Below are 12,606 nucleotides of genomic sequence, written 5' to 3'. Positions count from 1 at the left end.
TTGTAATAATTATTTGCCATTGGTATAAATTTAAATAGTCTAAAAGGTTTGGAGACTAATTGAATCCTATGAACTTGGAGTTTGACTATTAAAGATAACACATGAATGAACTGCCAATGAACTGTGTTCAGAATCTTCCTTTTAACCTCTGAAAAGTAAAGAAACTTTACACTGCCAGGAAACAACACGGGTCCCAAGAGATTTCGAAATTTCCAAAAAGAATAAAATGATAACTCTATAATATGACATTTGGCTGTCAGCGACCTGAAGTTGAAAAAAAAATGTTATTTAAAATGCATTTATGTTACAAATATCCATCAAAGACGCTAAGCGAGATGAATATGCTAACATTACAGATAAAATTAACAAGATCCAACCATCCGCCAAAATGTAGAGAGACCAAAAATACAATTCGCAATATTTTAGTATATATTTCAGTTGTGCTGTAGGGATCTCCCCTCAATACATAAAGAACCAGCCCAGAGATGCTGCATAAAGCTACACTCGCTTAACAAGTTGATATTCCAGATTCTCCTGTAATGTACACTTTTGAGAAAAGCACAGCCTTTCTCTAAAATCTATATACAGCTTCTAGCCATCACAACTTGACGAGATGGCTCTCTAAAACTGATAAACTGAGATCTTCTCTTGATTGTGATCGTCGACTCTGCAACCGCATTTGACCTCTGTGAGGCGTCCACAAGGGTCCAGTATCAGTTTGTATTTGCCCCAAATTGCTTGGAAAACACAATCCAACTGACACAGTTGACTGGTGCTTGAGAGAATCAGCATGTTGCACACTTCCACCCGCAAGGCTTTGCACAAGTCCAAATGGTTGCTGACACCCTGAATTTGAAGGGCTAAGTGGTATCTTTGCTCTTCCATCCCCTGAAAATAATGAAGAAAAATAATTCCAGTTACATTACAGAATATGATGCTTGGGAAAACACAGACAGAAATCATATGCAATTTGCAACATCATGATTCATAACTGTTTTAATTTCATTTCAAGGAAGAATAAACAACATTATTAGAATTACATGACAAATGAATTTGGAAGGTTTCCTGTGATGAGATCAATAAAGTAGATACAAAATCCTTCTTGTAAAGTAAAACTAAACAATAGAAATCTTAATGGCGACCACATGAATTTCTATCCCATCCAATCAGGATTAGTAGACTGAGCATGTTATTAAAAGAAGCAAAGCTTCTCCCCCGAACCACTTATAGGGAAGGCAGTTTCACAACACATGAGACAGAATAAAATGGGGGAAACTAGTTGAAGGATCAAAGCACCAAAGACAATAGAAACAGATCTACAAACTGTAGTCCTGGACTTAAATTTCAGTTCAATGATAATACATGAGAAGAGTAGAATATGCAGCCTACCTCCTACAATGGATGTCAGCCCATCCCCTAGAATTGCCTTATTTGATCCTTTTTTAGTTTTTTATAGTAGCTTCAACCACACCAGTTAGCAATTATGGAAATGAGTTCAAACAACTTTAGGAAAATGGAAAAGAAGAGATGAAATTCCTCATTGTAAATAAATGTCAGTTGCATCAGAACCAAGCCCATAAAAAAAGAAATCCAATCAGATCCAAAACGTATCCATGTTTACAGTATGTGTAAACAAAGCTAAAGCTTTTGGAGAGATGCAAAAGTGGTGAACTTCTATTCGATCCTTGCTAATTCTGTCCATGATATGAACAACTTCCCCATATAACTCCGTTTGTCAAGAATAACTTAGAGCAATGCCTTTGGAGAAAAAAGGAAATGATAAGCAAATAATGAGCATGTAAGAGGTTGGGGAAAGTTAAGCCTAGATCACACGGGAAACACATTCAACTTGAGTTTGTCACCATGTTGATGGTTATCCCCTGGATTAACTACCTACGAAGGTGCACTGTCTTCGATATCTCTTGCATGTAAAATTTTCCCTCAATTTCCAGGATCGAAGAAGTATGCATTGTATTAAATTATAACCAAAATTGGAATCAAACTATTCTAATGTTAAAAACTTCTTCTGAATGTCACTCATCAGAAAAGGAATGCATTGCCATGGATCAGTGGCCAATGAAGAGGAGCATAAAAAAAATAGTGACAAGCATGATCTGCAATGTTACAATTGATGTTATAGCTCAGATCTTTTTGACACATTTCACAAGCAGGGAACAAGGAAAGAATCCTGAGCATATGACCAGAAACAAGGGTCAACTAAGATGCCCTAAGGCACATGCCAAGAAACGTGTTGGTGTGAAAACAGAACTAGAGAGGACACTCCTTTGTGACCAGATGCTGAAAAGAGTCATGGCTATGCAGGTTAGCCCAGTAGCAAATTTAGGCACTATGGATCTGGTCTTGAATAGAAAAAACGAAATAACTAATTGCTAGATTCCTGTTTGCATATTAAATACAAGGGGTGAAAAACATATCATTAATAATTTCTCAGTACTACAAGGTACCTCCAGGGAAATACACTTGCTGTTTCTTCAATTTGGTCGCTTCTTTAACATAGTTACGACACATACTAATGACCACACAACATTTCAAATTCAAGTTAGCCTCTTTTCCTAAATGACTATCTCGTCCGTAGAAAAGATCAGCTCTATAAACTCTATTATAAGGTTTATTAAGGAACACACACATGGTATGACTTCTACATTTGAGAAATATATGTGTTTTATAATTAAACAAGCTTTGGGAAGTATGCTGTGTACAGTGTTAAATCTTTTATATTTGCTTTAAGGAAGGCATGCTTTTTGAAATTCATGGAATCTCCAAATGTTTCATTGTCCACTTTGACTGTTTGACATAATCCAACAACGTCAACGATATCATGTAGAATGTCATCGAGTATCCCATTCTTCATATCCACAGTTCTTGACTCACGCAAATGGTGCATCAAAGGAACTTGGTTTCATCCTTGTGAACAAAGCATCCAGGAAGGGAGGCACCTCAGCTCACTTGGAATCCCAGAAACCTGATTATGAGGAAACATTAGATGCAGCCACAATGCCACATTATAATATACCCATTTTCCACACAATACTGCCATAGGTGTTTCCAATCATCTGAAACACTTCATAGACTTTAAACCTGTTCTGCATTTAATTGTGTAGTAATCACAAAAATGAAAAATGTGGAACAGCAATAGCCAAACATATCAAGAGCCCATGAGCTTTTAGTCTTGAACAGCTCATGACCTGAGGATGCCTCTTTTGTGGTTTTACCCTTGTTGAGATTAGTGGAACATGAGAAAATTAATTGACATCCTCAACGGGAGTGAGCTGACTTTATTCCACATACTACAGGTTCACATGTACAGATCCTTTGTTGTGTGTTATTTTTTCATGGAACAAATCATCATCATGAGTATAGTTACAAAAATTATAAACTATTGTTAATACTCAGCTGAGCACTAGTCCAAACTAATCGTATTAATCTTCTCAAAACCTTTGGCAAACCAAAGACAACCAAGCATGGCACTCAAGCAACAAACACTTGTAAATTCAATAAGAAACTTAAGTGAAAATTTTATGCAAAAACAGGGGAATCAACATTTCTGTAACCACGGAGGTTAAAAACTTGACATAAGCATAAGATGCAGCGAAGAGTAATAAATGCACAGCCTCTGAAAGAAAAGAGAATTAAAAGGCAACATAAACACAAACATATAGAGGCAGATTGTCAAGTGAGTGAAGGAAAAGAAAAATGATCAATTAAGATTATTCAATTGGTAAAATAAGTTTTTTCTGAGTTAAGGATTCTGTGATGTGAATAACTTTGATTAATTTTTTTTGGATCCATCACACTGAGTTTTTTGAGTTGATATTTGGAGGCTTCGAGCCAGCAAGTGTTTTTTGAGTCCTGATGGTGAGCCACTCTGGCTGGATCAAAATGTCAACTCAAAAAACTCACTGTGATGGATCTGGAAGAATTTAATCAAAATGGCAAAAAAACTGTTGAAGATGAATAATTTAAAGTTTCAGTTACAGAGCTTACCAGAACGACTTGGAGAAATTCCATTACCGATGGAACAATGCAGCACCTAAAGTCCAAGTAATGCTACCAGACCCCACAACTACTTGTTGCTCCTTCAATTGCAAACCATCTCTCAGGAGTGATACTATATATGGAGCACGAAAACAATATTGTTCTATAAAAGGCTGTGGAACAACACTCCGCTCAGCATCTTGCCAAGTTTTAGTGCAGAACTCCCGACCCTTCTCTAGAACATCATTAAATGAAGCAGCAGCAGATAGATTAAAAAACTTGAACACAACAAAGAAACCTGACATAGCATAGAATTGCCCTTGAGATTGTTGCTGCTGATCACTGATAGCACAAGGATGTTGTTTGCAGTCTGTCCCTGCCCCCGAATGTGACCATTCAGAGGCATTTATGGTTGATTTCGCTAGAGCTTCACATTCTTCCCAGTTGGGCTCACCAATCAACTCAAGCCCTACTCGAGATTCTTCTTTACTTATGTCTCTTCCACCAACCAGAGGACTTCCATTCTGGAGTAAGAAAGAACACTGAGAACATGAGTATTGCTGTCTATAACCAGCATGTATGCAAGGATGATTGAGATGCAACTGACCACCAGAGAATTTCCCACTGTCAGAGCCATGAAATGAGTGACCACAAAGTAGAGCGATCAAGTGAAGAACTGGTGTGAACTGGTGTGAATATTCAGCTCACTGTGTACCATGGGTTTTCTGTCACCTTCTTCACCGCCGAATGGATGGACGGCTCTCCTCACCACACCCTGCCATCTTCGTCAAGGGACATGATCCACTTCATAGAGCTCCCTGATGTTCAGATCGAAGGGGATCGAGGCGCCTCAGATTCTGTCCTCTCTCATCCATCCACAGACGCTTGGCCTCTCTTCGGTGACGCTTGGTTTCTAAAAAGGCCAATGATCTAATGGTTGGAGTTTATTCCATCGTCTAACAATCGATCTAAGGGCCCATAACCAGACACCGCGGCACGGAGGGGAGTTCCTCTCAGAGGGAACGCCTTACGGCGTAATTACGGTATTCCAACCACTATTTTCTGCCATTTTGGCTCCGAAAAATGACATTTCCTAAATTTAAGATCATTTTTCTTTCCTGATTAAAAAATTGAATGATATAAATCAAGTACATTGTTGTAATAATTATTTGCCATTGGTATAAATTTAAATAGTCTAAAAGGTTTGGAGACTAATTGAATCCTATGAACTTGGAGTTTGACTATTAAAGATAACACATGAATGAACTGCCAATGAACTGTGTTCAGAATCTTCCTTTTAACCTCTGAAAAGTAAAGAAACTTTACACTGCCAGGAAACAACACGGGTCCCAAGAGATTTCGAAATTTCCAAAAAGAATAAAATGATAACTCTATAATATGACATTTGGCTGTCAGCGACCTGAAGTTGAAAAAAAAATGTTATTTAAAATGCATTTATGTTACAAATATCCATCAAAGACGCTAAGCGAGATGAATATGCTAACATTACAGATAAAATTAACAAGATCCAACCATCCGCCAAAATGTAGAGAGACCAAAAATACAATTCGCAATATTTTAGTATATATTTCAGTTGTGCTGTAGGGATCTCCCCTCAATACATAAAGAACCAGCCCAGAGATGCTGCATAAAGCTACACTCGCTTAACAAGTTGATATTCCAGATTCTCCTGTAATGTACACTTTTGAGAAAAGCACAGCCTTTCTCTAAAATCTATATACAGCTTCTAGCCATCACAACTTGACGAGATGGCTCTCTAAAACTGATAAACTGAGATCTTCTCTTGATTGTGATCGTCGACTCTGCAACCGCATTTGACCTCTGTGAGGCGTCCACAAGGGTCCAGTATCAGTTTGTATTTGCCCCAAATTGCTTGGAAAACACAATCCAACTGACACAGTTGACTGGTGCTTGAGAGAATCAGCATGTTGCACACTTCCACCCGCAAGGCTTTGCACAAGTCCAAATGGTTGCTGACACCCTGAATTTGAAGGGCTAAGTGGTATCTTTGCTCTTCCATCCCCTGAAAATAATGAAGAAAAATAATTCCAGTTACATTACAAAATATGATGCTTGGGAAAACACAGACAGAAATCATATACAATTTGCAACATCATGATTCATAACTGTTTTAATTTCATTTCAAGGAAGAATAAACAACATTATTAGAATTACATGACAAATGAATTTGGAAGGTTTCCTGTGATGAGATCAATAAAGTAGATACAAAATCCTTCTTGTAAAGTAAAACTAAACAATAGAAATCTTAATGGCAACCACATGAATTTCTATCCCATCCAATCAGGATTAGTAGACTGAGCATGTTATTAAAAGAAGCAAAGCTTCTCCCCCGAACCACTTATAGGGAAGGCAGTTTCACAACACATGAGACAGAATAAAATGGGGGAAACTAGTTGAAGGATCAAAGCACCAAAGACAATAGAAACAGATCTACAAACTGTAGTCCTGGACTTAAATTTCAGTTCAATGATAATACATGAGAAGAGTAGAATATGCAGCCTACCTCCTACAATGGATGTCAGCCCATCCCCTAGAATTGCCTTATTTGATCCTTTTTTAGTTTTTTATAGTAGCTTCAACCACACCAGTTAGCAATTATGGAAATGAGTTCAAACAACTTTAGGAAAATGGAAAAGAAGAGATGAAATTCCTCATTGTAAATAAATGTCAGTTGCATCAGAACCAAGCCCATAAAAAAAGAAATCCAATCAGATCCAAAACGTATCCATGTTTACAGTATGTGTAAACAAAGCTAAAGCTTTTGGAGAGATGCAAAAGTGGTGAACTTCTATTCGATCCTTGCTAATTCTATCCATGATATGAACAACTTCCCCATATAACTCCGTTTGTCAAGAATAACTTAGAGCAATGCCTTTGGAGAAAAAAGGAAATGATAAGCAAATAATGAGCATGTAAGAGGTTGGGGAAAGTTAAGCCTAGATCACACGGGAAACACATTCAACTTGAGTTTGTCACCATGTTGATGGTTATCCCCTGGATTAACTACCTACGAAGGTGCACTGTCTTCGATATCTCTTGCATGTAAAATTTTCCCTCAATTTCCAGGATCGAAGAAGTATGCATTGTATTAAATTATAACCAAAATTGGAATCAAACTATTCTAATGTTAAAAACTTCTTCTGAATGTCACTCATCAGAAAAGGAATGCATTGCCATGGATCAGTGGCCAATGAAGAGGAGCATAAAAAAAATAGTGACAAGCATGATCTGCAATGTTACAATTGATGTTATAGCTCAGATCTTTTTGACACATTTCACAAGCAGGGAACAAGGAAAGAATCCTGAGCATATGACCAGAAACAAGGGTCAACTAAGATGCCCTAAGGCACATGCCAAGAAACGTGTTGGTGTGAAAACAGAACTAGAGAGGACACTCCTTTGTGACCAGATGCTGAAAAGAGTCATGGCTATGCAGGTTAGCCCAGTAGCAAATTTAGGCACTATGGATCTGGTCTTGAATAGAAAAAACGAAATAACTAATTGCTAGATTCCTGTTTGCATATTAAATACAAGGGGTGAAAAACATATCATTAATAATTTCTCAGTACTACAAGGTACCTCCAGGGAAATACACTTGCTGTTTCTTCAATTTGGTCGCTTCTTTAACATAGTTACGACACATACTAATGACCACACAACATTTCAAATTCAAGTTAGCCTCTTTTCCTAAATGACTATCTCGTCCGTAGAAAAGATCAGCTCTATAAACTCTATTATAAGGTTTATTAAGGAACACACACATGGTATGACTTCTACATTTGAGAAATATATGTGTTTTATAATTAAACAAGCTTTGGGAAGTATCCTGTGTACAGTGTTAAATCTTTTATATTTGCTTTAAGGAAGGCATGCTTTTTGAAATTCATGGAATCTCCAAATGTTTCATTGTCCACTTTGACTGTTTGACATAATCCAACAACGTCAACGATATCATGTAGAATTTCATCGAGTATCCCATTCTTCATATCCACAGTTCTTGACTCACGCAAATGGTGCATCAAAGGCACTTGGTTTCATCCTTGTGAACAAAGCATCCAGGAAGGGAGGCACCTCAGCTCACTTGGAATCCCAGAAACCTGATTATGAGGAAACATTAGATGCAGCCACAATGCCACATTATAATATACCCATTTTCCACACAATACTGCCATAGGTGTTTCCAATCATCTGAAACACTTCATAGACTTTAAACCTGTTCTGCATTTAATTGTGTAGTAATCACAAAAATGAAAAATGTGGAACAGCAATAGCCAAACATATCAAGAGCCCATGAGCTTTTAGTCTTGAACAGCTCATGACCTGAGGATGCCTCTTCTGTGGTTTTACCCTTGTTGAGATTAGTGGAACATGAGAAAATTAATTGACATCCTCAACGGGAGTGAGCTGACTTTATTCCACATACTACAGGTTCACATGTACAGATCCTTTGTTGTGTGTTATTTTTTCATGGAACAAATCATCATCATGAGTATAGTTACAGAAATTATAAACTATTGCTAATACTCAGCTGAGCACTAGTCCAAACTAATCGTATTAATCTTCTCAAAACCTTTGGCAAACCAAAGACAACCAAGCATGGCACTCAAGCAACAAACACTTGTAAATTCAATAAGAAACTTAAGTGAAAATTTTATGCAAAAACAGGGGAATCAACATTTCTGTAACCACGGAGGTTAAAAACTTGACATAAGCATAAGATGCAGCGAAGAGTAATAAATGCACAACCTCTGAAAGAAAAGAGAATTAAAAGGCAACATAAACACAAACATATAGAGGCAGATTGTCAAGTGAGTGAAGGAAAAGAAAAATGATCAATTAAGATTATTCAATTGGTAAAATAAGTTTTTTCTGAGTTAAGGATTCTGTGATGTGAATAACTTTGATTAATTTTTTTTGGATCCATTACACTGAGTTTTTTGAGTTGATATTTGGAGGCTTCGAGCCAGCAAGTGTTTTTTGAGTCCTGATGGTGAGCCACTCTGGCTAGATCAAAATGTCAACTCAAAAAACTCATTGTGATGGATCTGGAAGAATTTAATCAAAATGGCAAAAAAACTGTTGAAGATGAATAATTTAAAGTTTCAGTTACAGAGCTTACCAGAATGACTTGGAGAAATTCCATTACCGATGGAACAATGCAGCACCTAAAGTCCAAGTAATGCTACCAGACCCCACAACTACTTGTTGCTCCTTCAATTGCAAACCATCTCTCAGGAGTGATACTATATATGGAGCACGAAAAAAATATTGTTCTATAAAAGGCTGTGGAACAACACTCCGCTCAGCATCTTGCCAAGTTTTAGTGCAGAACTCCCGACCCTTCTCTAGAACATCATTAAATGAAGCAGCAGCAGATAGATTAAAAAACTTGAACACAACAAAGAAACCTGACATAACATAGAATTGCCCTTGAGATTGTTGCTGCTGATCACTGATAGCACAAGGATGTTGTTTGCAGTCTGTCCCTGCCCCCGAATGTGACCATTCAGAGGCATTTATGGTTGATTTCGCTAGAGCTTCACATTCTTCCCAGTTGGGCTCACCAATCAACTCAAGCCCTACTCGAGATTCTTCTTTACTTATGTCTCTTCCACCAACCAGAGGACTTCCATTCTGGAGTAAGAAAGAACACTGAGAACATGAGTATTGCTGTCTATAACCAGCATGTATGCAAGGATGATTGAGATGCAACTGACCACCAGAGAATTTCCCACTGTCAGTTTTTAAATTTTTTCTGAGTAGAAGTACAACGGACTTTTCAAAGGCATCATTTAGGCCATAACCTGTAAGAGAATATGCATTTAGATGGCGTTCCATTGTTCCAATGGTCAGATTCAAGCCATATTTAGATTCAAATGTCACCTGTAATGAGGAACCCCCTAAGTCAAGTGCACCAAACGTCTCCAGAATCGGCATATTCTGCAATCTACCCATCATATAATTAAGAGCTACCCATCCATAGTAAGCCTCTTCTACCCCAGTAATTATCCTAACCCAGTTTCTTCGACACATAAATGGAGATTCTTCTAGAATTGACCATGCCTTGTCCAGGATCCATTCTGAATCTGAACTTGGCATCCTGCGAAGCCCTGCTGTGGCCAAAAGGAAAAGAGGGCTATTTTTATGAGGATGAGCCGGTATTTGCTTTTCAGCCCACTGGAGCAGTGGTTCCATGGCTGACCTCAACCCTGATTCATTGTGTAAAAGTTTATCAAAACCAGGTTCAGTTTCCATGCGATGATAAGCTCGACCATTCTGTTGCCTTGACTTGCCATCAGTACCTTCAGGAAATGGGCGCAGCACCATTGGAAGACTCCCTTGATGCTTGCCATCATTCCGCACCCACTCATACACATAAACTCGGGTACCAGTGCTCCCACAGTCCAAAACTATAGAAAAATGTGATGCCTCTGTACTCCGATAAGATTTTAACCAACCAAATCCCGCAATGATCAGAATTAAAAGCATTAAGAGAAGTAAAAACCCAACAGCCACCTTTAACCAGCATTGTTTTCTCAATGGTGTTGAAGGTAGGCCCTTCTCCTTTGAAAAGCTAGTGCCTCCTCCTGTGCCCTCGCCGATGATCTAATGGTTGGAGTTTATTTCATCGTCTAACAATCGATCTAACGGCCCATAACGAGACACCGCGGCACGGAGGGGAGTTCCTCTCAGAGGGAACGCATTACGGCGTAATTATTATTATTATTTTGGATCTAACCTAAATAATAATTATAAAATTTCTAATAAATATAATAATAAATGAATTCTTAGTTATGAGATTAATAAATTTACTGAAAATGACAATAATAATATTAATTGTAATAAAGATATTGGTTTAAATTATATTACTAATCATTCTAATAATAAAGTTGTCAATTTATCTAGTTTTTCTTTTCCCCCCTCGGTCTTTAATATTTTAGGGAGAGGTTTGAATTTTGCCCTCGCTCCAAGAAGACTCCAGTTGCTGATATCATGTGCGATGTCGAATTTGGGATAAAGGGCTTGCCGGATAAGATTAAAGATATTATTTGACAAGACTGAGCTGTTATCTTTAGGAAAGCTAGGCCCCTTAGGAATAACATCAGCAAAGGGGAGTTTGAAGCCCTTAAATCCTTGAACAGAAACCCTGACATCGTGGTCTTAAACGCTGACAAAGGGGGTGCTGTTGTTATCCTTGATAAGGAAGATTATCGAGAAAAGATGCTAGATCATCTGATCAATAATGGAAGCTACAAGAAGCTTGACAAGAATCCCTTGAAAAAGATTTCTAAGACTGTAGCTCTTGCTATTAAATCCAACAACTCGGTTGGCTCCTTCAGTCATAAGCTAATTGAAAGTAGCCCTATCACTCCCAAGATTTATGGGCTTCCCAAAATCCATAAAGAGGGAGTCCCCATTAGACCCATTGTCAACAAATTGGTGGGCCAACCTACCTGTTAGCTAAATTCGTAGCCATGAAGTTGAAACCCCTTGTAGGACGGACCAAGTCCTTTGTCAAAGACTCCTCTTCTTTCGTTAATGAATTAAAAGATATGAGATTTGAACCCTCTGACATTCTTGTCAGTTTTGATGTAGTGTCCCTATACACTAGCATCCCTATCAAGGAAGCCCTTGATGTCATCTGTTACTTCATTGATCCCGACATGACCAAGTTAGTTGAGATATGCCTAACTTCTACATTTTTCTATTTTGAAGGAGAGTTCTATGAACAAACCTATGGGGTTGCCATGGATTCCCCCCTGTCCCCCATCATTGCTAACCTGTTCATGGAAGATTTTGAATCCAAGGCTTTATCCTCGTCTTTATTTAAACCCAAACTCTGGAAAATATTTGTCGATGACACATGTACCATATGGCAGCATGGACCTGAAAAATTAGACCTCTTTTTTCAACATCTCAATAATCAGTCTAACTCCATCCAATTCACGATGGAGCGTGAGGTCAATCGTAGCCTTCCTTTTCTTGATGTCCTCATTTCTAGGAAAGTCGATGGATCTTTTTCCCATGAGGTATATCAAAAAAAGACTCACACTGAGCAATATCTTCATGCTAATTCTCACCATTTCCCTGCTTAGAAGATAGGTGTTCTCAACACGTTAGCCACTCGGGCTCTCAGAATTTCCGATAAAGACCACTTTTCTAAGGAAAAATCCCATCTTAATGTTTTTGTCCAAAATGGCTATAGTAAGCAGCAGGGTGTCAAAGCTTTCCTCAAAGAAAGCAAGGGTCCCAAGGTCAAGAAAGAACCCATTGATCGCATTTCAGGAGTCCACCTCCCCTTCATCCAAGGGACGACAAATAAGATTGCTAGGATCTTGAAGAAGCATAACATTCCTTCGACCTTTAGACCCCTCAACACTATTAGAAGTTCCCTTAAGTCTGTTAAAGACCGCGTAAACCCTATGGATATGAAAAGCATTTATATCATCCCTTGTTCCTGTGGAACCTCATATATAGGTGAAACTGGTCGTTTCATTAACCAAAGGATTAAGGAACACGCTGCTGATATCAAGCATGAAAGGACCAAATCTTCTGCTTTAGCCGAAC

General features: G+C 38.1%; 1 long non-coding RNA gene and 2 pseudogenes across 2 annotated transcripts; all 3 read right to left on the bottom strand.

The window, feature by feature from the left end:
* Positions 1-298: 298 nt before the first annotated feature.
* Positions 299-4,649, bottom strand: LOC149257935 (uncharacterized). Its single transcript, XR_016256767.1, has 2 exons — positions 4,006-4,649; positions 299-888 (listed from the first exon to the last, which is right to left on the bottom strand). It is a non-coding gene; the product is annotated as an uncharacterized LOC149257935 (long non-coding RNA).
* LOC149257934 (putative apyrase 7 pseudogene) lies at positions 4,029-4,778 on the bottom strand (annotated as a pseudogene).
* A 776-nt stretch (positions 4,779-5,554) lies between these two features.
* On the bottom strand, positions 5,555-10,627 carry LOC149257933 (putative apyrase 7 pseudogene; annotated as a pseudogene). The gene is made up of 2 exons (XR_016256765.1): positions 9,158-10,627; positions 5,555-6,040 (listed from the first exon to the last, which is right to left on the bottom strand). The product of XR_016256765.1 is annotated as a putative apyrase 7 pseudogene (transcript).
* Positions 10,628-12,606: the final 1,979 nt, after the last annotated feature.

Source organism: Pinus tabuliformis, chromosome 6, assembly GCF_031772625.1.
Source record: "Pinus tabuliformis cultivar Carrire ecotype Pingquan chromosome 6, CPIR1, whole genome shotgun sequence".
Lineage (NCBI taxonomy): Eukaryota > Viridiplantae > Streptophyta > Pinopsida > Pinales > Pinaceae > Pinus > Pinus tabuliformis.
This window is presented reverse-complemented; position numbering and strand designations above follow the sequence as displayed.